The sequence below is a fragment of the Equus quagga genome, chromosome 17, assembly GCF_021613505.1.
Source record: "Equus quagga isolate Etosha38 chromosome 17, UCLA_HA_Equagga_1.0, whole genome shotgun sequence".
NCBI lineage: Eukaryota > Metazoa > Chordata > Mammalia > Perissodactyla > Equidae > Equus > Equus quagga.
In genome coordinates this window covers 37,713,127-37,737,001 of record NC_060283.1, presented here as the reverse complement: position 1 = coordinate 37,737,001, position 23,875 = coordinate 37,713,127, and the positions used below count along the sequence as shown (strand labels likewise).

General features: G+C 51.3%; 1 protein-coding gene across 2 annotated transcripts in view; it reads left to right on the top strand.

The window, feature by feature from the left end:
* The window catches only part of SH3BP4 (SH3 domain binding protein 4), a 96,065-nt gene that overhangs the window by 15,806 nt on the left and 56,384 nt on the right, over positions 1-23,875 (top strand). The window contains exon 2 of one of the 2 annotated variants that reach the window (XM_046643598.1): positions 22,797-22,875. The exons of the other annotated variant lie outside the window; for it this stretch is intronic. The gene's annotated coding sequence lies outside the window, so the exon portion shown is untranslated. The remainder of the gene's footprint in view (positions 1-22,796; positions 22,876-23,875) is intronic. 2 annotated transcript variants of the gene reach the window in all.

The following is a 23,875-nucleotide window of genomic DNA, read 5'->3' as shown; positions in this document are numbered from 1 at the left end:
AGGGCATCTCCTCGTTCTCTCTGCGTCAGAATCGTCGGCCAGGGTTACAAACAGGTCCCTCCCCTAGAGAGTCAGTTGGCCTGGGGCCAGGGCCCTGGCACCCCTAATTTTAAAAGCATCCTGAGTGACTGCTCAGCCGAGACTGAAAATCCCCAGCTTGGAGTAACCCCATTTGAATACGTGTCTTCACTGGTGTCATTCCTGTGATGATAGTTTTTCTACACTTGAGGTGTACTTCAAATCTTTTGTAAGAATAAGTGCTTTGGTAAGAATTCCAAATATTACAGACACGTAGAGAGTGAAAAGTGGCTCGCTCTTCCCCCTCTGGGGCGGCTGTCTCCAGGCTCTGAGCTTTCCTCGGGTGAGCTGGCCTTGACCTCTCGGGCTGACTCCACTGGGTTGTGAGGGGTTCTTCTGCGACCTGCATCACTCAGGCTTCCGCATCTCTACTCCCAGGGGGGTTTAGGCATAGTTTCCTTTTCCGTTTATTTGCTTTGGGGATCAGGATCACTTTTTGCCTCGTAAAGCGGTTGGTGAGAGTTTTATGCTTTTTGGTTTTCTCTTTTTCAAACTGCTTTAGACTTGTCTTGTGGGGTCCCGGGCCCAAATCGAAATTTAGGAGTTAGCTATGCATGCTGCCGCAGGGCCTTGCCACACACAGATTTCTTGAGAAACTGCATGAAGAAAACAAAATAAGCTACTGCGTATGACCTCCCTCTCTTTTTAAAAATTTTATTTATTTCCAATTGTGGTAAAAAACACACAATATCAATTTAGCATTTTAACAGTGTTTAAGCATACAGTTCGGTAAAGTATATTTACGTCATTGTGCAACAGACCTCCACAACTTTTTCATCTTACAAACTGAAACTTACCCGTGAAATGACAATTCCCCATTCCCCCTCCTCCCAGCCCTTGGCAATTACCATTCTACTTTCTTTTTTAATTATTATTTTTTGTTTTTGTTTATCTTGGTGAGGAAGATTGGCCCTGAGCTAACATCTGTGCCAGTCTTCCTCCATTTTGTGCGTGGGATGCCGCCACGGCGTGGCTTGACCAGCGATGCTAGGTCCACGCCTGGGATCCAAACCTGCAAACCCTGGGACACTGATAGGGGAGCATGCGAACTTACCACTACGTCACAGGGCTGGCCCCTATTTTTAATTTTTTGAGGAAACTCCATCGTGTTTTCCGCGGCAGTTGCAGCATTTTGCATTCCCACCAACAGTGCACAAGGGTTCCAGATTTTCCGCATTCTCACCAATTGTTATTTTCTGGGGTTTTTTTTGATAGTAGCCATCCTGATGGGTGTGAGGTGGTGTCTACCTCACTGTGGTTTGATTTGCATTTCCCTAATGATTAGTGATGTTGAGCGTCTTTTCATGTGCTTGTTGGCTGGCTTGGTCTTTCCAAACAGCGTTTATTTACTTAGTTTTTCTATAAAGTGTTTTTGACGAGCCTTTTTCTTTCCTGCATCGGTATGAAACTACTTGTGGCAAAACGGCAGACTCGAGACAATTGTTCTAGATGTTGTGGGTTTTCTCCCACTGCCTGTTTGCTTGGGGAACTTACTTCTGGACAGACCGTTCAGAAGGAGGAGTTCTTTCCATGAAATTGGGAACAAGCCCCCCCGCCGTGGCATGGCTCCCAGAAAGTGCCTTCCCCCTTGCAAGTTGTTCAGAGGGTGGATAGAGTTAAAGTGCACGGTGATGGGTAACACACGTAAAACACACAAGCCCTGTAGACTTGAAATCTGAGGATAGAAGCCCCCAGTGACAGAAGATGGGCCATTGGTTGTCCTTTCGGTTTTTTTTTTTAATGACTAAGCCTTGCTTATCATAGATTTAGAAAACACGGCCTGTAGAAGAAATTCAAAGTCCTCTGACTACCTATAAATCCATTACTGGGAGGTAAATCCCAGGGGCATCATTTCAGAAATGGGGTTCTTCATGCGCACTCTTGCGTCCTGAGTTCTTGCCTCAGCAGTTGTGGGGAACAGCATTCACCGGCCACGCTGAGGTCCCCAATACACCATCCGGCTTCTTAGCCATTCCTGGCATGAGCTGGAATGCCAAGTTCTGGGAGAATCGTTTTCTGTGCTTCTTCGTGACCCCTGCTGGATTTAAAGCAGCGGTTCACCCACTCCTGGGCACTCCCTGTTTTAACATTTCCCTCCCTATCTTGCTTGGAATTTTAGCCAGCGTCTCTGGGCAAGATAAACAGCTTCACTTGGCAGAAGCAGTTCCAGCTGTCTGTCCCGAAATCAAGCCAGAGAGGACTTAGTGACCGTCTTTGACGTGGCAGGCGCCTGTCTACACACGATTCCAGTTTCAGGGGAAGAAACGCACGCTCCTGGCCCTCTTGAACAGACAGTGAATGCTTCCTCTCACTTCCCTCCTCCGTCGGCTTCCCGGACCCCTTCTCCCTTTGTGAAGTCTGGGTTTTGGGGGGCTGGAGTGTGAGCCCATCTCAAAGTGTTTTTCTGGGGCTACTTCGATAGGTGTGGTTTGGGAAGTTCACCAGCACCTTCGAGAAGGGATGTGTTTTCACTTATCCTCAGGGGGTCAGCGCCTCAGCAGCCTTGGGAACACTCATTTAGAGATTCATGAGAGCTGTGAATGCGCTCCCACTCTGCCGCCCCCTGAGAGGCTGCGGTGCTGGATTGCCCTGTGGACACACAGCTCTGGGCTAACAGGGATGTCCTGAATTGCCAGTGGGATGTGCTGGGCCCACTTGGAGCCCGGGAGCGTGTGGAATCGTTAGCTGGACTCGACCCTGGGGCCCCTGCCTTAGTGATGGGCTGGGTGCTCAGAGAGACTGGGGACTCCATTTCTGTGCCGCATGGACGAGCTTTCTTAAGTCAGGAAAAACACGGGATTCATTGCTGGCACCGCTTCTCTGGCTTCCCGCCACTTCCTCCCTCCTGTCCGCGGCCTGGCTGTTCCCTGGCTGGTGTTGGGGTGCTTTTTGGCCAACGAGTGGGAGAAGGGGAAGGAACTAGGTGGATCTGAGCCGCTCAGCCTGTCCACGCTGGGGGGGATGCGGTTCATCGTCAGCCCCCACAGGCCTGCCCGTCTGCGACACATGGCAGCTTGTAATGGGATAACCATAAAACTTACCCTGAGTATGGGCACGGGTGGAGTCCCACAAGCAACTGCCTCGCGCTTCACAGGGTTCGGGGACCGGAAAAATGATGGCTGGGGGTGCGGTGGATCTCTGAACTGGTGCAGGTCAGGATTTGACCGTTCCTGGTAGAATCCGGTAGCTTTGAGGTGGAGAGCTCCTTGGGAGACAAAGAGTTTGGTTTTGGTTGAGTTTTTTCCCCAAACGGCATCCTTCCGGCCTCTGAGTGATGGCAGCACCGGCAGCAGTTCCGTAGCGGGAGCTCAGCGCTCAGTGAGTGAGTGCGAGGCAGTACTGAGCGCTCGGCCTGGAGCTCTGCCCTTCCTCCTTTTGCAGGTGGAAAAACGTCCCTAGGGAAATCCAGCCTCGTGCTGAGGTCACAGCGGCAGGACCTGAACCCACACACCCGGCTGCACCCAAGCCTGGCCCCCTTACATCCAGCGTCTGACTTACATGTGTAACCATCTTCCGTCCACCCTTGCCCAGAGAACTGTCCCCTAATTCTAGAATCCTGCCTTTGAGGCGCCACTGTGGGCATCTTCCTTTAGCGTGTGGGGAGACCGAGGCACGGAGCAGTTCAGCCAAGCTTTGAGGGTCAAAAGCAGGAGCATTTCATCACACCCCCTCCCCCCAGCTGCTTCCCTGCCTCACTTCCCCAAAGGCACCTAGAAGAGGATGTGGTTCTTTTCTCCTGCCTCCTCTGCCTCATTCTTGGGTCTCTTCCAGCCCAGTGTTTCCACGTCCCCCACGGACGCCCATCTCTCCACATTGAAGGACAGCCCGGGAGCTCAGGGGTCTGCGACTGAGTTCAGTGCCTGGGCTGTTGTGTGTCCTCCATATGTGCCTTCGACTCCTAGGATTAGGGGCTTGGCTCTCATCTGGTGACCCCTCTGAAGGTCACCCACAGACTTGAGGGACCTCATCAGGTAACCCATCCACCCATGCAGGGTGGCCGCCTTCACCCCAGCACCGGCTCACTGGGCCTGGTTTGGGTAACGGGCCGAGCAGGGCAGGTGGTATCTGGGCTCGTCTGGAAATAGGCTTTTTATAAATACGGGCCAGGGTATCACTTTATTTATTCATTCAGCCGCTCCGAGTTTCAGCTCCTGTTGACCTTACAGTCAACTGGAAGTTCTGAATCGCTACCTTAAGTCCTTGTGAGGCACAGGGCAGTGCGTGTGTGGTTAAAAGGTTGCTCTTCTGTTTTACATAGAGCCGCCTGCCTCTAAGCCGGGGCTCCATCGTCTGGGTCTGTGCTGGGCACTTTTCTTTGCTTGTTCCGTAATAAATAGAAGAGCTTGTATTTATGCCCTCTGGCTGGCAGGGGAACAGACACAGGGGGATCTTCAGTAGAGAAGGAGAGAAGGACCTGGAGAAGGGATTAATAGAGGCCAGACCAGGTGACCAAGGTCACCCCCACCCATGGTAAGACCTGTTCACAGCGTGGCCCTAGATAGGAAGCGAGGAGAAGGGCTCTTCGTCTCTGTGGTCTCCAGAAATCCACAACACAGTCTAACCATGAGAAAAGTGTCAGACACATCCCGACGGAGGGGCACGGACAAATCACCCCACCGCTCCAGCTCCAAACCGGCAAGGTCATCCAAAACAAGGAGTGTCTGAGGAACCGTCACAGCCAGGAGGAGCCTCAGGAGGCAGACTCAGTGTCATGTGGTGTCCTGGATGGGATCCCAGAACAGAAAAAGGACATTGGAGAAAAAAAACTGAATAAAGAATGAGAAATCTGAATAAAGAATGGGCTTTAATTAGTAATAAGGTATCAACATCGGTTTGTCGATTGTGACAAATGTGCCATCCTGATATAGGATGTTAATAATAAAGAGAAGCTGGGTGTTGGGGAGTATATGGGAACTCCCTGTGTTCCCTTCACAACTTTTCTATAAATCTAAGTCTACTTTGAAAGAAAGAGTTTATTTAAAAATAGATGAGAGAGTGGCCGGGAAGGCCGGTGGGTGGTGGGGGTTCCATGGCAGGGATCTCGCCGGGCACATCCCTCTGCACCCCACGTCTGCGTCACGCGGCTCCACCACAGCTGGATCTGGGGGCCCTGCCAGTGCCGGCCAGGGGTACTGGGTGCCCGCTTTCAGGGAGAAGCCCGGGGCCTCCACACCCTGGCCACTAGCCACCCTGTTCTACAAGGCCAAGTGTAGTGGGCCCAGCCCCCTCTGGGTCTCGCTCTTCTCGTCAGCATGTTCTTTGTCCTCTCCCGGATCAGACATTGAGAGGCGAGCTGCTCTGCCGGCCAGTGAGGGAGCTGGCTTGCAGACACAGACACGGATCGTCTCTTTGCCAGGTGAACTTGAGAAAGGCAGCCGAGCAGTGGGGACAATGGATCCATTTGTACACTGCTCTGAAATTCAGAGTCCCCGGAGCAGTAGGCTTGAGCGGGAGGGGCGCGTCCGGTGTTCAGGGCTGTGGCCGAGGGTCCCACTAATCCTGCTATTGACTGGAGGTTGGGGCCTGATGCGTGGAATAGCGTGGAATACAGAATGACATTGTCCCTTCCCCAAAGATGGCTGATAAACTTGTGTACGGGATTCACACGGCCGCATTGAGCCACCTGCTCTTTCGGATGTTTCTGCTTACGCAATGAGTCAGGACACAGGGAGCGAGCACTGTTCCACGCCTGGCGCTGGAAAGTCACTAAGTGCACATGCTCGTTCGTACACAGGCAGCGGGCCCTGCACTGCAGTTTGCAATCTTCTTAGGGGAGAAGGCTTTTGTTTAGGACCCAGCTCCCGGAGAGCTTGTGGGCAGACGCAGGTCTCCGGCTGGACCTGCCGTGTGCCGGCCCAGCGCGTCTCAAGTCCTCTGTGCACAGGAATCGCCTGGGAGCTTGTTCAAATGCAGGTTCCGACCCAGGAGTAGTTCTGGGGTGGGTGCATTTCTGAGCCCCACCTGGTGACACAGGAGGAGGCTGCTGGCCCGGGGACCGCACTTCGACTAGCCCGGGACTATCTGGTCAGCGGAGGTTCAGTCTGGGCTGGTAGTGGGGTGACCTCTGGCAGGAGTGGGGCTCGTGCTTCTATCCTTGGGGACTGAGGCTGAAGTGTTGTCAGGTGGATAACTTGGGAGGTAAGCCTGGATGTGAGCAAAGGGAGGAGACTTGACTGGAAAGAAACAAGGGAGTGGCAGGTGAGAGGAGCAGTTGAGTTGGGAGTGGTCCCAGGTGGCCTGTGTGCTCGCGTGGTTCTGTCACCAGAGAATAAATTTGAGCACTTATGTAGTGCCAACTGTGGACCTGGCGCTGCTCCAGGCACTTCATCGTATTCACTCCTCACAGCAGCCCTGCAGGATAGATGTCGTTTTCGCCCCTCTTTAGAGATGAGGGCCAGTCTGCTGCCTGCTCAGGGCCCCACCATAGGAGAGGGTGGGAGCTGGGCTCCTGAGCCCTGGGCAGCCCAGCGTCTGCTCCTGAGCTCCTGCAGCTCCTCAGGTAGCACAGGTGGCGTTTCCTTGCTGACGTGTTTACACCGATGAGCACCCACCGTATCTTACCATCCCTGCCCTGGGTGAGCACCAGAGGCCTGTGAACATCCCGTGTGCCCCTTCACTCAGAGACGAGCGCTGGGGCCCTAAGGGCTCCCGTGACATGACACAGAAACGGGATGGCCTCTTTGGTGTCCTGACCACACCAGGGGTCCCCTCTCTGCTGTCTGTGCTTTCTGGAAGGTTCTTCTTGCCTCTCTTTGCTTCAGATCTTGTCCTGGACTGAGACTCACAGTACATTTCAGTTAAAAAAAAAAACCACGGCATTCCCCGTCCAGATTCCTTACATGCTTAACGTATGTTAGAGAAAACACATTTTCTGCTCCCTTCCTTAACTCTTCACTAGGAACAAGCTATGCACTTTGCAGAGGATTTTTCTAGAGAAGACCTGGTTTTGGGAGTACTTGACTTCCAGGGGGTCTTTGTTCTCTGTGTCCCTCCTGGCCATGGGACAGGAGCCCAGAGAGCAGGGTGGCTGCTGGGGCTGTGGGCCTCATGGGGTTTTGCTGTGTGCTGCCAACGGCAGTTCCATCTCGCTCAGATGATCATTTACATGTTGCATTAACTCACTCCAGCTGGAGAAGCACATCGTCACTTACTCAAGTATTTTAGAGCCTGCTACGTCGGGGTGTAGAGGGCTGGGCAAAAATGCAGGGTCCCGGGCACTGTCCCCACTTGCAGCCCAGATAATCTTTCTCCGTAAACCCCCGAGGCTGAGCTGGCGTGCGCTTGGGCGGTTTGGGTTTGCTGACCAGTGCTGACCGGTGCAGCGGCCTCTGGTTGGGCTCCTTGCCTGCTGCGGGCATCCCGTCTCCCCCAGAAGCCTGTGTAGAAAGTTCTTTTGTGGAGCGATATTGGCATGATTGCAATCAACGCCACAGCCAAACAGGATGTGGTCTGGGTGACTCCCAACTTGGAGCAGTGGAAGCTTGTTTTCAGTTGCCCTGAGAAGGACAACCTCTCCCCACCCCCACCCCCTGCCCAGCCTCAAGGTGCTTCAAGGCCCTGGAAGGGAGCCCTGGACTGATGAAGACAGGGTCCAAGTTCTCCAGCATCTGGGACCTGCTCCTTTAGAGGAAGGGAAGGGAAAGAGGCGGGGCGAATTCTGAGAGTCATAATCAGCCCAGGAGGAGAAGGCTTCCCGGTAAAGGTGGAGGCCTTTGAATTTGGTTTGGACGAATTTCAGGTGGGGCCGCACTTCTAGGTCGCAGCTGGTCTGTGTCTGCAGAGCAAAGGTGATCGCGGCAGTGGCGGCATTTTCCATGGCCCTGCAGGGTGTGGGGCCCCTGTCCTCACTATTCCACGGGGTACCAGGGGGCCAGGCCACAGGCCCCTCCTTCTTGTGTAGACATAAACAGTACTTGAAAATATTTGGCATGAATAGGAAGTCATCAAAACAATGACGATTCGTATAGACTTGTACAAGCACTATGCAGGCTGAGAAATGGAGCTTTACCCTTAACTCTGAAGCCCTGGTGTGCCCTCTCACTTGCCCTCCCACAACGTGTTTAAATCTAATAAATTAAGGGTTTAAGGCAGTCCCTATCCTGAATTTTGTGGTTGTCATTCCCTTGCTATTTACAGTTTTACCATGTAGCCAATGAACATTGTGTCCCTAAGCAATGCCATTTGTTTTTCATGCTTTTAACTTTTATATGGATGGCACTATGCTCTCACGGTTTGTGGCCGGCCAACTCTCATATGGCCCCCGGTGATCCCCACCTCCTGGTATTCACACTCCGCATGCGTAATCCCTCGCCTCGATGTGGCTGGCTTCGCGACCTGCACCTGACCGATAGAACTCATCCAAAGTGATGGATGCCGCTTCCCTGATTAGGTTACATAAGATGATAACTTTCTTCTGGTAACAGACTTTCTCTCCTGCTGGTTTTGTTGAAGCAAGCAGCCAGATAGAGAGGCCCACATGGCAGGGAGCTGAGGTCCTGAGTCCAATAGCCAGCAAGGAACTGAATGCTGCCAAAAAGTGTGTGAGTGTGGACGGAGACCCTTCCCCCGTCCAGCCTTCCCATGAGACCTCAGCCCTGGCCAAGGCCTTGATTATAGCCCGAACCAGAGGACCCAGCTCAGCCACCCCTGGATTCTCGAGCTACAGAAACTGTGAAAAAATAAATCTGTGTTGTTTGTGCTGATTTGTTATTCCGCGCTAGGTAACTCATACAGTGTTCTCCTGCGAGTTCCTTTTTTGGATAAACCTTCATTTCTGAAGTTTATCTGGGTTGATATGTAGATATTATACATTGGCTTTTCACTACCATGTTGTTTTCCTTTGGGTGTTAACACCTCAGTTTCCTCCTTCTCTCCAGGATTGTACGTTGTTTCCAGTCGTTTGCTGTCACAAACCACACTTTCAGCACAGTGTGCAAAAGCTTATCTGGGAGGTGAGCCTAGCAGTGGGGGTGGGTGTCCCCCAGTGTCACATCCCACAGGCAGTGTTCCGGTTCATCCACGTTGCTCCACGTCCTCGCTCACCATTGCTCCGTGTTGTCTGACTTTTCATTCTGCTGTGGGAGGTCTGTTGGATGGGAGAGAGTATCTGATTTGTTTTTAATTTATGCTTTCCTTATTATTAACCGTAAACTAATATTTATTGGCTGTCTGGTTTCTGGTTTCCAGTCCTGGGCTCTTCCCATTAAGCCATGTTGTCCTTTATTCTGTTTTTTTCTGACGTGAAGATCTTTTTCATGGTTTTGACCCATTTTTCTTATTGGATTGTAGTTCTTTGAATTTTCTGGAAAATAGGCCTTTCTGGGCTGTGTTAGCATTGCAAATTCTGCCTCCCAGTTTGCCACCTGCCCCACATGGGCTTTCAAATCAAACGAGGCACATGCTGAACCCCATCCCAGGGGGACAACTTGCAGAATTGTTTTCGAGTGTTACCGGTCCTGGCCTGTGTGTCCTGGTCTTCTGGCCATGGCATCACTCCTGTGAAATTAGCTCTTGCTTGTTGTCATTATTTGTCTGCCTTCCTGAGTTGCCTCCCCCTCGGCCCCGTCTGCAGATCCCCCTCTAGTCTGGAAGTGCTTTCCTGTTCAAATAGCTCCTTTAGTCTCTCAGTCATTTTGGGGGAAAACCAATGAGTCAGCCCTGGACCCTGGGCTCTCTGTGCACCCCTCTCGGCCAGCCGCTTGAAATCTGCATTTTGTTGTGGATTCTGGAGGTGACTGCTTTACTGAAGGAATGCGGGGTCCAGGGAGAATGTGCCCAGCGCTTTCAGAGGAATGCATTCCTGGAGAAAGTTAAAATTAGAAAAAGCTGCTACATTTCCTGCCATTCAGTGGCAGTTGGCTCGTGTTTGTTTGGACAAGGATCCTTCTGCGAACAATCCGGAGCCGGTGACTGCAGGAATGCGAGGTGAAGTCATGCTTTTTTGGATGGAGGTGCTCTGTTTCCATGGCAATCTTTGTTGTCCGAGTCCCTGTTTTGTTTGTGAATTCTTGCCGAATTAAACCGGAATGGAAAAATGTTCTTGAAACAACTCCTTTTTATAGTTCCTAAGAATTATTTTGTTTTTACAAAAGCTGTTTAATGGGAAGTAAATGCCAGAGTCCACCTCCTTGTCAGTGGACTCTGGAAGGATTGCACCACCGCGAGGTGGTGGCCGCTGGTCGTCCCTCCTCCTCCTTGGGAGGCCACCTCTCATCTCTCCCCTTGAGGCTGGACTTCTTGGGAAGCCCCCTCTGGCGCGTCCTTGGGGGCCACCCCTGCACCCCCCTTCCCCATAGGGGTGTCAGATTTAGCAAATAAAACTGCATGACACCCATGTACATTTCACTCCGGGACATACTTACACGAATCAAATTATTTGTTATGTATTTGAAATTCACATTTAACTGGACATCCTGGATTTTCTCTGGAGACCCTAATACCCTGCCCGCTACAAGCTGTACTCTGACGTCCTTGGTTCTGGTCTCTCGTGGCGCCTGGGTCTCTCCCAGGTGCTGTTGGCTGGCTGGTGGCACCTGTGGCTTCACTGGGTTTGCCCACTTTCCATTTGGACGCCGCCTCATGCCGTCGCTGGGGGGCTGCTCACGCCTGCAGAGGTAGAGCTTGCAGCAGTGCAGTCATGGACCGTGCTGGCCCATTTTGGGGATGGGGGCGGGAGAGCGTGCTGGGGGGCTCACAGGCTGTGCAGCAGCACGGAGCTCGTAAAGGGCAGACTCAAGGTTTGACCTCCTGGTCTGTTGGATCCAAATCCCAGGAGCTGGAGGGCACTGGAGAAATGTCACATTGTCTTCCCTTGAGAGCCTAAGTGCTCCTCTGAGACTCACCCCCAGAGAACCGAGCCATCAAGACTCACCTACCTGGATTGCCCGCAAGTGCCGCCCTTCAAGTCGGGGTGGGAAGGGCTGTCGCTGAGACCAGGAGTCACAGGATTTGTGGGAGCCGTGGGTAGGAGCCGGGCCTTGAAGGAGCGGTTGCTTTTGTGTAGGGAGGGAACCCGGGAGACATCACTGCGTGAGGAGGCAGGATGTGTGGGTAGGAGTTTTAGGGTGGGGTGACTGACCTGGCAGAATGAAGGAACTTGGCAGTGGGAGGCTGGAGGTAGAATAGAGCGAAATTGGAGAGAGCCTTGCAATGGGGTAGGGAAGCCTGGCTCCCAGGTGGGCAGGTGGCAGGAGAACGCAGGCCCTGTGTGCTCATGAGCAAGGGATAATGTGCTGAAGGCGAGGTCACGGGGTGATGGGTTTGGCGTAGAGATGCTCCTGGGACCACCTGGGAGGCAGTTGATCAGTTGCTGCAAAACTGAGCTGCAGGTCACAGGAACCAGGGAACTGTGTTCTGCATTCAGGCACCAGGTGCTACTAATGGAGCGTCTTACTACGTGCTGGGTGCAGGCCCAGGGGCTGCGGACCCCACCGTGAGTGAGACAGGTGGATTCCTGCTCCACGGACCTTACAGGCGAGCAGGTTGAAGATGTGGATGCCGATTCCATGAGGGAGTCTAAGGCAGTTTACTGAGTGCCAGGCGTGTTCCAGCTGCACAGGACCTGCCTTCGCGGAGCATTCACTCTGGTGGAAGAGAAAGGAAATAAACAAATGATAGACAGAATGTCGAGTGATAAAGGGAATGGAGAGTGAACAGGGTGCTGTCTGTGATAAAGTGTGTGGAAGGCTGAAGAATGGCCCCCCAAAGATATTCACATGCTAACCCCTAGAACCTGTGAGTGCTTCTTTACATGGCGAAGAGGACTTTGCCACTGTGAATAATACAAGGATCTTGAGATGGGGTGATCACCCTGAATTATCTGGATGGGCCCTAAATGTAATGTAACGACAAGTGTCATTTTGAGAGAGAAGCAAGGGGAGATCTGACTGCGAAGAGAAGACCATGGGACGATGGAGACAGAGATTAGCGCCGTGAGCTTTGAAGATGGAGAAAGGGGCCACAAGCCAGGGATCCAGGTGGCCACTAGAAGCTGGAAAAGGTAGGAAAGCGGATTCTCCCCCTTGGAGCCTCCAGAAGGAACCAGACCTGGAAATACCTTGGCTTTTGCCCAGTGAAACTGGTTTCAGATTTCTGGCCCGCAGACCGGAGGAGAATAAATTTGTGTTTGAAGCCACCAGGTTTGGGGCAGTTTGTGACAGCAGCCCCTAGGAAAGTAAGACAGAGGTCTGGGGATTTGAGGTGGCAATTGAGCAGAGCCCTAAGTGTAAGTGACTCCAGGTCATAATTCGTGGGGCGTTGAGAAGATTGGGATGGACTTTCTGCTGACCTGGAGGCTGGGACCAGGGGCCCTGAACTGGGATCCAGGCCCAGCTTAGAGGCACAAATTCCTTAGGAGGCATGAGCCCTCGCCGTCTCCAGCCTGGGCACGAGCTACGGTGAATGTATATATTTTTAATGTGAAAATGTCACTTGGGGTGTAAATGCCCTTTGCTTTTCTCCAGGTTTAGCTGAGTATGCATGTATTTTATTAATGGAACAAAGTGTTTTGTTGGCTTTTTCTAACACTAAAATAGCTCATTGGCTTTGACCAGAACTGACCAGGAATGTTCATTTATATTACCCAGCTGTTTTTGTGTCTTGGCCAAAAGGCCCGGTGGTCTCGTGCTAGTGTCACGGTTGTCATCTGTTCTGGTTTGGGACTCCTGAATGTAGAGCCTGAGGGAGGGACTTGGGGCTGATGATCTTGGGGGAGGTGGTCCCCGGAAGCAGGCATGGGGAACTGGGAGAGTGAGATGATGAAGGGCAGTTATCGAGTTCCTGGTCAGCGTGACTGCTGGGGCTCCTCCGTGCTGGGGACCCTCCTGAGGAACCATGAGAATATGCCTTAGAATTGTCGGCTGGAGGACTGGAGGCTAGGGCACTGACCCCAGGGCTGCCCTGGGGAGTGTGCTCCTGCAGGCTGCAGGGTCCTGGGATGGGGGGGACCCTCAGTGGATTGCACCCACCCATTTGGAGAGTGTCTTGACAGCACAGTGAAGGGGTAACTGGTTGTACACAGATCCAGTACAGTGTGGCCTTCCTGTGGGTCATGAGAAAGGCAGATATTTCGGCTCCATCCAACAAGAGCTGAGACAGCTACCAAGCTCTTGTCTTAATGACGACCCGTCATCAGTGTGGTGGAAGGTGTTCAGATCATGGAGAAAGTTCAGATGTGTGTGGCGAGGGAGTGGAGCACAGAGATGGCCTGTGTCCCACCTGCAGAGGGCCCCTTGATTCCTGTGTGTAGCATCTTCTCTTGATACCTGTTCAGAGCGCAGTGAGCCAGGTGGTACCTTCCCCGTGTCCCTCCTCCACCTAGGAGTTCTCTCTCCATCTTGTTCTGCACGCACACGAGCAACTTTCTATCTTGGTGTCTGTCTTCCGTGTTCAGCCACGTCTTATGTTTAGGCACGTGCTTTCTCTTACTTCCATTCTCGAGGGCAGGACCCACATTTTTTATGTACCTTCCAGTTCCTCTCTGGCTTACAAGGCGCAGAGCCCAGGCAAAGTTTGTGAGATGACAGTGATCTCTAACCTCACGTCCCTGAAAGCTGAGTGAGCGCCAGCCACGAGAGCGTGAACTGTGTTTATAGTCGGTTAACCTTTCATGCCTAATTGATGCTTGCTTATGAGGAAGGTAAGAATAGGTAAATAATCTGGAACAGTCACTGGGTGGAGAGACTGATCACAGAGGTTTGGATAGCTCTGTTGGGGAGTGAAGGATGGTAGATAGAACCTACCTTTCATGTCCCCAGATAACTAGCTGGGCGCGGGGTTCTGACCCACTCCCACCGTTGTTTCACCCTGTAGTTAGGAGCTTGGGGGATTGTGAGAGAAATGACCCTGTGGAGCTGTGCCCTTTGCCCACCCATGCTGGTGGGGGGGTGGTGGTCACCCAACCCTAAGAGCACTAATGCAGAGGTCCCCAAGATTCACGCCACTCCAGGACAGCTGGCCCTTGGATGGGCATCTTCAAGTTTGCATTTTTAAAAAAATAAACAAAATTTTTTGAAGATTGCATTTTTTAAAAAGCCTTGTTTAACAAGTAGCATATCGCCCAAGGTTGGGGACTGCCTTGCATTTTTGGATAACATTGTGCTGATCTCAAGGAGGAGATTGAAAACTGAGGATTCATTTTAATGGGAAATATTTAAAAACACAGAATGGTCTTCCTACCACTTTACCCAGGTCTTGGGCTTCAGAAAACGTTCATTGCAGCGATTCTGTTTCTGACCTAGTGTCTACAGATGCTTTGAGGGTATGGCTTGTTGACAGAAGCGGGAGTGTCCTGTGATACGTAATCAGATTAACGAATTATGAATCATTCGGTGCTCTTATAAAATAAGCTCTCCGCCCTTCGCTCCAAGCTTTGGCTAGGTTTTTGAAATTGTGAACGTTACACAGTCCAACAGCAAGGCAGGCGGAGGCCCCCCAGACCCCCTTGCAAAGCTGAATAGGGAGGGGTTTATGAGGGGCAGACTTGGGCAGCTCCACGCCGCGTATCTCCCTCTCCCGCCTCTTTCACTGTTGCTAAGGTAGGAGGTTGCTGGGGTGAAGATCTGACCCCCAAGAAGAAGAATCCAAGAGGTCAGACCGCTGGTGGTCCTGGTGGTCCTCGTCAGCAAGGGCGACTCCTGGCAAAGTTAGTTGTTGGGATTCTGGAAGAAAGGAACCAGCACTTGAACACCACGTATGCAGGGACCATCGAGGCAGCATTGGGTGATTCCCCATCCCACCCAGGGCTGAGGAAATAGGACAAGATTTCCCAGGGGTCACAGCTTTCAGTGGCCCGGCCAGGATTTGAGTCCATGTCCAAACGGAGTCTGAGCTTCCCCCCGTGAACTTGTCTGGCATATCCTCAGCCTCCTCGCCATGGTTGGTGCCCTCTCCCAAGACACACACATAAACTCCCTCCCTCCCTTTAGCAGACTTGGGAGGGTTTGTAATTTCTGTCGTGGAAGAAGGAAAGGAGGAAGGAAGTGCGACACTGGAACCCAGTCCAGCGTTTTACGCCCTCGCTCGCTCGGAGACATCCTGTCTCACCGGGCCCTGCTCTGCCTTCCTTTGTTTTCTTTGCATTTGACCCTTATTCTCTTGATCAAAGTTGCTGATGCTGCTTTGCACCAGTGGGTTGTGATCCCAGCTTCCCGCTTCTTGACCTTGGGTAAGTCATTGAAAGCCTGTTGAGGGTTTCAGACCCATCTGCTACGATGGGCATGATAATACCAGCCTTGCCCACCTCCTAGCGTTGTTGTGAAAACAACCAAGAGGCCAAGTGGAAAAGCACGTTATCAGTGATCGTGCCTTGTATCAGCGGTTTTCGAAGTGTGGTCCAGGGACCAGCAGCATCGACTTGCCCTGGGAGCAAGTTCGAAATGCCCGTTCACAGGCCGCCGCAGCCCTCGGGGCAGAGGCAGCCGTCTGTTTTAGTAAGCTCTCCAGGTACGTCTGATCGTGCTAATGTTGAGAAACACTGCCATGTTCAAACGTAAGAAGTTGAGTTCTCGGCCGTTTATTGTTTATTCCACAGTGTTCTGTGAGCTTTCTACTGGGTGTTTGACACTAAGTATCTGGTCTTTTATGTTTCAAATGTTCTATAAATGAAAATTGGGTTGACTTTATAATGAACCAGATCTGAGGACTAGCTTAACCCGGGGCTTTCTTCTCCAAGGAAGGAAGGGCACCAAAGAAATGGGGTGTACAGAGTGGTTATATACCATTAAAGAGCATGTTTCACATATGATTGAAATGTCCCTTTTACAATAGTCACAAGATTGCCCTGTGGGCACAGCGATGGATGGACACAGCAGGTAGTAGGTCTGCTGTCTTGGTGGACACAGCAGGGTGGCAGGTCTGTTGTCTCAAGCTGGGTGGTCACAGGGTGAGCACAGCAATCAGTTCCCATCCTAGGGAGAGATGCTTATCCTTAAGGAAATGCCAGTGTGGGGGAAGTTGCATCTTTACCTTAAGGCCATTGTTTCTTGTCTTTGGGACGTAATAGCAAATGCTTAGAGCAGATCAACAATGAGTGCTGAAGGTGAGGCCAAATTGAGTTTATACCAAATGGCGTCTTCACATACTCCAGTATATCCTATTGCTTGCCGTTTGTTTATCACAAAGAAGAAAAAGGCAGAGTCCCTGCCTGCCCTCAGTTTGGTCCACAGGCTGGTAGAAAAGACAAGAGAGAGAGCCACACAAATTGGGTATACTCTGGCATGATATGGAGAGCCCTGTGTAGGGGAGGAAGACAATTCCTCTACCCTCTGGCTCCTTCTGGCTGGGCTACGAATTAAATGGACACGAGACAGAATAACAGGAGAAAACCAAACAAGCTTTATAACACGTATACGTGGGAGACACTCAGGAAAACTGAGCAACTCGCTGGAATGGCCGAAGCTGCCACCTTAAATACCATTTTCAGCTAAAAACAAAGGAGGGTGTTGGGGGTAGTGGTTTCGGGCTTCAAAGGAGAGGAAGGCAATTTGCATGGAGATGGAAAAGCAAATGTTTGTTAAACAAATGTTTGCTGGGCCTCTGTAGACAATGGGACCCAAAAGAGATCTTTTGATATAAGTGGGCTTAGCAAGGACCCTCACGGTTTGCTGATACCCAGAGTTATCTATGGTGATGGACCCGTCCCATGGGACACTGCTTCCTCAGCTTTTAAGTAGTGATTGTCAAGACGCTGGACTTAAACCTCCAGCCCCACTGGAGGGGCCCAGAATTGGGAGCCAGTCAGACTGTGAAGGCACGTGGGTAACTGGTCAGTGAATTGGAAAAGTTAGAGCCTGGAAGAATTTTTTTTTTTTTCCAGAAACGAAAAAGCCAATGTACATGGATCTTCCAGTCTTTGTAACATTGGGTGGAGGTGTCTTCTGAGTGTGGGTTTGACAGCAGTATCTTCCATGAGCCACAAGCCTGATGCATCCTCTTGATTTCCAGTTTAAAATCAAGCAACAACACAAAGATACCGGTGAAGCAGTCTGCATCCAGAGTTCTTTGAGAGTTTATTAGCTTTTCCTCGAATGTTTAGCCTGGTCTCGTTTGCCAGCCCGTTTTCCAGAGATTCACTTTGATCAAGTCTTCTGAAATATTCCACTGGAACTGTCATGGAAGCTGCTTTGTGTTACTCATGACCATTCATTTATGTAATAATTAAATACATAAAATTTCCGTAACAAGGACCGCCAGCTGCAACCAGAGGGAGCAGAAGCTCCAAGAGGAGGAGGGGAGGGCAACCTTGTGTCATAGGGGTGGGAGTCCTCAGAGAGAGCGAGGGTGCAGGTAACACAGATGCCTCCCGTCTTCACACGGACAAATAGATGCCTCCACCCCCCTCCCCGCTCTGCCAGGAAGGAAGGACCTTCAGAAACTCCAGCTGCACACAGTCACCTAAACCACTGACACCGTGTCAGGTACCAGCGAGGAACCCACAAATGGATAGAGCGGAAGGATGGACGGGTAAATAAACCATTGTGGTGTCTGGTTGTTTGTCTCAATAACCCCACCCTTTTGTGCTTAATATTCAAAAGAGGTTGAATACAGGAGACAGGAAAGGATGTTCCTTATCACGTTCTCTGTAAAACTTGCAATATTGTGTAATTACAGGAAAGGTACGTGAGCCAGCTCTATATTCTGGGTAAGAAAATTTTACCACCTAAATCAGGTGAGATTTCAGACACTGTCACTTGGCGGTTTCATCCACCACGTGCCTAAATGCTTTTTTTAGTTAACAGTTTTTAGTGTTCATTTGATAGCGTTAAATATAAAGGCCGTGGCCAGTCTACTGAGGTGTGATGTTCTCAGCTGTGTAAATCGGTCGTCTTAGAGTTTCTTCCATAGCAATGAAACACCTAAGGTGAAGTCTGTGGCTGAACCATGAGCCCCAGGTTTGTCTTGACCCTCACTTGCATAAGCACTGGTCCAGCTGACCTGCACATGGGGTGGGGGTCCCTGTGCTGCTGCAGGAGGCCAGGAACGCTCCCCTCTTCAGGTCGGAGCCAACTCTGGGTAACAGTCTTGAATTGATGAAGTTTATCTTTGGAGCCATTCTTGTCTCCCTTTCTAGCCACAGCTTCCCGTTGTTTTTCTTTCCTTCCCTCTTGCTGTCTCTTATTCTACTTGCTGTCTTGGCTGGCACTTCAGGCATTCAGTCACAGGCCGTGGGTGCATGCCCACTTCCCTTTGGCTTGAGCCCACAGAGGCTGGCCCTTTGCCCCCTAGCACCGTTAGGGCTGCCGTAGAACTGGGGTCGGCAAACTTTTTCTGTCAAAGGCCAGACAGTAAATAGTTTGAGCTTTCGTGGCCATATGGTCTCTGTTGCAGCTACTCTGTGCCCTTGCTGCACAAAAGAACTATAAGCAAAATGTAAATGAATGGGTGTGGCTGTGTTCAGTAAAACTTTATTTACAGACGCTGTGATGCCAGTTTCACTTAATTTTCACATCATGAAATATTACTCTTTTTTGATTATTTTTTCCCTTAACTATTTAAAAATATAAAAACATTCTTTGTTCATGGGCCATACAAACACAGGTGACAGGCTGGATTTGGCCTGGGGGCCACAGTTTGCCTCTGGTGTAGGACAAGAATTTATTTGGCCCTACTCTGTGGTCTAGCTCTACTCCTGTGGCTATTTTCAGGTATGGGAGGGGTAAGGATTGGGGAGAAGCGATTCCTGCCATGGAGAGATTCCAGTGTAGATATTGGCAGATGCAGGATATGAAGGATCCTTTGGCTGGAGATCAATCCGTATGGGTCCATCATGGTGACTTGGAAACCTAGGGAGTAGATACAGGAGTTTTCCAGTTTCCCCAAAGCCACCCTAAAATTGCTTCTCCTCCACCGTTGAAGAACTATGTGCTGGGCGTATGAGTGGATTGGGCCATTGAGCACATACTGAGGTTTTGGAACAAAGTGTGAAGTTTAGACTGTTGGTGTCATCGGGAAGCCACCTAGGTCCTGGCCTGAGAGTCCTGGTTCGGCAGCATGGACCCGCTCTTGGAGGGTTATCACAGGCCAACCTGTCGGTCAAGGTGAGTGAACAGCTTAGAGAGCATTTTGGAATCTGTCACTCCTGCAGCAGCTCCCTGGATTGGCAGGGTCGTCAGAATTCCTTCTCCTGTTTTGCACATTCGGTGTATTAGTTTGCTGGGGCTGCCGTCACAGTACCACAAGTTGGGTGCCTTCCACAACAGAAACTTACTGTCTCACAGTTCTGGAGGCTAGAAATCTAAGACCCAGGATCAGCAAGGTTGGTTCCTTCTGAGGCTGCGAAGGAGAGTCGGTTCCAAGCCTCTCTCCTAGCTTCTGGTTGTTTGCTGGAAATCCGTGGTGCTCCTCGCCCTGTAGAAGCACCCCCTGCTCTCTGCCTTCATCTTCACATGGCCTTCTCTCTGTGCGTCTGCCTCCGAATGTTCTTCTTTGTAAAGACACCAGTCATATTGGATTTGGAACCCACCCTAATGACCCCATTTTAACGTGATTACCTCTGTAAAGATTCTATCTCCAAATAAGGCCACATTTTGGGGTAATGGGGGTTAGGACTCCAATGTAGGAATTTGGAGAGGGCACACAATTCCATCCATCACATGGGAAGTGGAAGGAATGGCTGAGTGCCTTGTTGGAGACTGTCCTAGGGTGAGAATTTAGGACAAAGTTGTCATCTCTTTGTGTATGAATATAGTTTCCTGTCTGAATTTCATGAGTCTCTTATCGTTTGTCCACTGAGCTTTCCAGACCTCCTCAGGTAGGATAAACCCTGTGTTGTATCATCAGCTGAGATTGTAAGCTATTGTTAAAGCAGCTACTAAGAGATGCACGAAGAGGACGTAAATGCCGCACTCATTGGACTGTAGGAGACACTCATGTTTGGAGACTCTGGAAGACAATGGCATCTTGTCTTCTTGGCATTGCTTTTTGACAGCTCTGTGGTTCTTGGAAATTTCCCCTTAATTTTCCTAGTAACGGCATTGATGTTTCTTGAAACAAACAAACAGAATCGGGCTTAGGCATCTTCTAGCCTTCGGGGCTTTCTGCTGACTTGAACCCACACTGAATCCTGTCGTTTTCTCTTGGGGGCCACGGGGACTGATGGGCACACACCAGTGTATGGCAGCTCCCTAGGGGGAACAGTGTTTGGCCAAAAGATCACCTCTCCTCTCCTCTCAGGGAAGCTGGTGTTTATGCAGAAACCTGGGGCTTCCCGAGAAGGAGAGCGTGGAGCTGGGGAAGTCGAAAGAGGCCAGCTGGTCCTGTCTACTTAATCCACCCACCCTGGACCTCACCAATGGGAGTTCACAGCCACACCTCGTCCCTCCCCACACTCCAGCACCGAGTTGGCGGGGCCTCCCTGTGTGCCCATGTGCTTGCCTAAAGTCCAGCAGGGACGTCTCTGAGTCAGCTGGTTGGGCAACACTGCGTCCTCCCATATTGGGAATGAGGGGTGAGTTTACCTAATCACCCTCCTGTCCGGGGAACCTGCCAGGGATTCCTGTGATGAAATACAACTCAGCTCAGGGCTGTGGAGCCGTAAGTGAAAGCTGTCTACCTAAGGAATCTTCTGGAATGAGCGAGCGAAAAGCCCCGGAGGGCTCACAAGACCTTTACCCAAAAATGCTGAGGACAGCAGTGCCTAAAGCAGCAGTGAGTAGGGATGTGGTAAATGAACATACTTCTCTCCTCGTAAAGAAGGAAACCTGGCTGCTTATCAGTTAAGATTGGGTAGCGTGTGGAGTTGTTGAGCAAATGCTTACTTTGTGCCTAGGAGATGGGCTTTGGGAAGCCGGGGTTGAGAGTGAGAGCAGTAACGGGGATGCGGGAGGCCAAGGCCGTTGACCACACGGACATGCTCTTTCCAGGGAACCCCGTGGCCTTGCCAGCCCCCTAACCACCTCTTGCCTTTCATTGAGGGGCCAGCACATGGACCAGTGCGGAGGTAAGAGGCCAGTGGTGTTGGCACCTGGTCGGAACGCAGGTTAAAGATTCCCGTTACCCCAGCCTAGATTTGGGAGGTTGGGGTCTAGACGGAAAGGAGGCACCCAAGTGCTTAGATCGGCTGGGATAGTGACTTTTAAAACTCAGAAAGAAAGGGAAACACCCTGTATTACCCACTTCTGAGAGGTCTGTTCAGTTAGTGTTTTCGCTTCCTCTGCTCCTTCTTTACTACCTTTCCCCGCTTTTAGCATGACAAGGTTCTCAGCTGTTTTGTCCTGACGTCAGTCTTCGCTGTACCGCCAGCCCGTGGACGAGTCTTCTGAAATATCCCGAGTCTTCCATGGACCGGGGAGCAGCATGGTAGACACATCCAAAATAAATGGGAGAGTGGACAACGGCCTCTTGTTTCCTGTGTCCTGAGCATCCTCTCCTCACCCCGCATTTTTCTGTCTCCTTTCGGATCTAAATCTTCTGTCGTGTTTGAGTAGGTGCTCTCACATTGTTGCCTTTTTCATAGTGTTCGCTCACTTCAACGTTCCTTTCGCCTTTGTGATCTCATACGTTGCTGGTGTGTTTAGAAAGTCCTTCTCTACCTGGAGATTAACTGTGTACAGACTAGGTTTTCTCTTTCCTTCTGGTTGATTCCCTCCCCCCGGCGTTTCTCTGCATCTGGCATTCATTTTACCGCTGAAGCCCCAAGGAGGGAACAGTGTCCTGAAGACGAACCAGCTGGCCCAGCGTCGCATGGGATAATTCTCGCCTCCTTGCGATGCTCCTTGGAATTGCACGTGAAATATTTACACGCAGGAGGTCCGTCCTGCTGTCTCTTCCGGGCAGGACCGTTGCAGAATGAAATTTCCACCTCCTCTGTCACAACCCGATGAGGTCCAGGATTCTTCCAGATCCCCCGGCAGCTCAGTTACTGTCCAGAACGGCAAGTTCTCAGCCGGTGGCTGAGAAGGGGGGTCGTGCAGTGGTGACCTTTAATCCTGCCATCTTGTCGTCATCCTTGTTTAAGGAATCTTTCACAGCCGTGGGCTCTGTAACAAAGGCTCTGTAGTTGTTACGTTAGTGCCCCGGGACCTGAACCACCTCCAAGTGACCCGGTGGGTGAGGAGGAAGCCCCACTGCCGGCAGGGCGTTTGGACTGCGTCTTTAGGGTTTAGCTGATAAGGTTATTGTATTGCACTAACACTGTCCGTCTTTGCAGCAGAAATAAGAGCAAGGGAGGGAAGACACAGCGTTGGTGGGGGGGAAGCACCAAAAGCCCTTGTGGCAGGCTGGGCCCCCCGGGAAGCCAGCTCAGATGCAGCTTATTATGCAGGAGGTTTATTGGGGGACATGCTTGGGGTCAACCTCCATGGAGGGGAAGGGAAGGGAGGGCAGCTGGAGCAGACAGAGGGAAAGCAGGGCATTCTCAGCGAATCCCTTCGAGACCCCACAGGAGCTCCGGCCCCAGGGGGCCCCTCGGAGTTGTCAGGAGTTGGGAGTAGGGTGAGGGCCTGCCTTCCCCCCCCCATCCATATGGCTGCCCCAGGGAAGGGATGTGACCAGGGTGGGGGGCAAGGTGGTTCTAGGACAGGGTCCTTCTGCCACCACACTCCCGGCAGTTGGGAAGGGAAAGGGCATCAGTGTCCGCCACCGTCCTCACCTTACTGTGTCAATGCGGTTTACAACCTGGTCCACTCTGGATGTGGAAGAGTCTGGGAGGGAAAGTGGAGAAATGAGGTTTTCAGCTGAACGAGACTCCAAATCTCAGTCATGGCTCCTTTTTTGTCTTGTAGCATCTCCCTTCTTTTCTGGATGGAAGGCCAGGTCCTGCGACGTGTCCTCTGACGTCGGGAAGCTGGTGGCCTGTTATAGGTAAGCGATGCAGATGGGCTGTTGGAATGAGCAGCCATACCTGGGCCCGCTGCGTGGAGGCAGCAATGTCACCACCAAGATGCACAGACCCCTGTGGGGAGATGCCCACAGGTGTGCAGAACAGCTCAAGAGGGAGGAGTAGCTTCCGGAATCTTCCTGTGACACTTCTTGGCCTTTTACAGCCCTTGGAGACATCTCCCTCATGGCTCTGTCTTCACATCCTTGTCAGCTCTCAGTGTCCCCAACCTGGGAAGGTCAGATCTCACCCTTGTGCCTGGTGCTGGCGAGTTCCCAGAACTTGTTTCTGTGTACTTTCGATGACTTCCCTTTCTGTTGCCGCCAACGGAACGTTCTCTCTCTACCCACAAACCAGAAGGGCAGCTTATTCTCCACCCTGACAGCCATGGGACAGAGCCCAGGTTGGCTGTCCTGCTGTGTTTGCACAAAGGAGTTATTCTTATAACATAAGATGTTATGAGTTCCCACACAATGGCCACCAGTGATGAGATGCGAGTGGAGAGAGCTGCAGGGTTATGGGTCACCCCCTCTGGGGCTCAGGGAGAGCATTTGTCCTTGGAATAGAACGTCAGAAGGTGTTAAAAGGATGCATTAGCTGGTGTTCATGAGGAAGAATTGGAGGCATTCAGTAATTCCCAGTGGAAAGGGAAGAGTAAATGATATCCTGGTAGAATGTTCTCGGATGTTTTCTTGGCTTTTCCTGATCTTTATTCTCTTGGCTGGCAGTAAAGGAAACCATCTTTTGTACAGTGTACAATCAGTGGGCTAAGATCATCTGCATCATGGTGCAGGCTTCGTGTGATTAAAACAACAACAAATGTCACTCCTTGCCAGGTGAAAGGACTGGACCTAATTAAAGCGGATCCCTTGCATACACTGGGCAGAAGAGGAGAGTCCGAGAGGAACAGCTCAGAGGCTGCTTCCTCTCAGGGCCACGTGTGAATAATACAAGCCGTCGTGCCAAATAGAGTGGGCAGCCGCG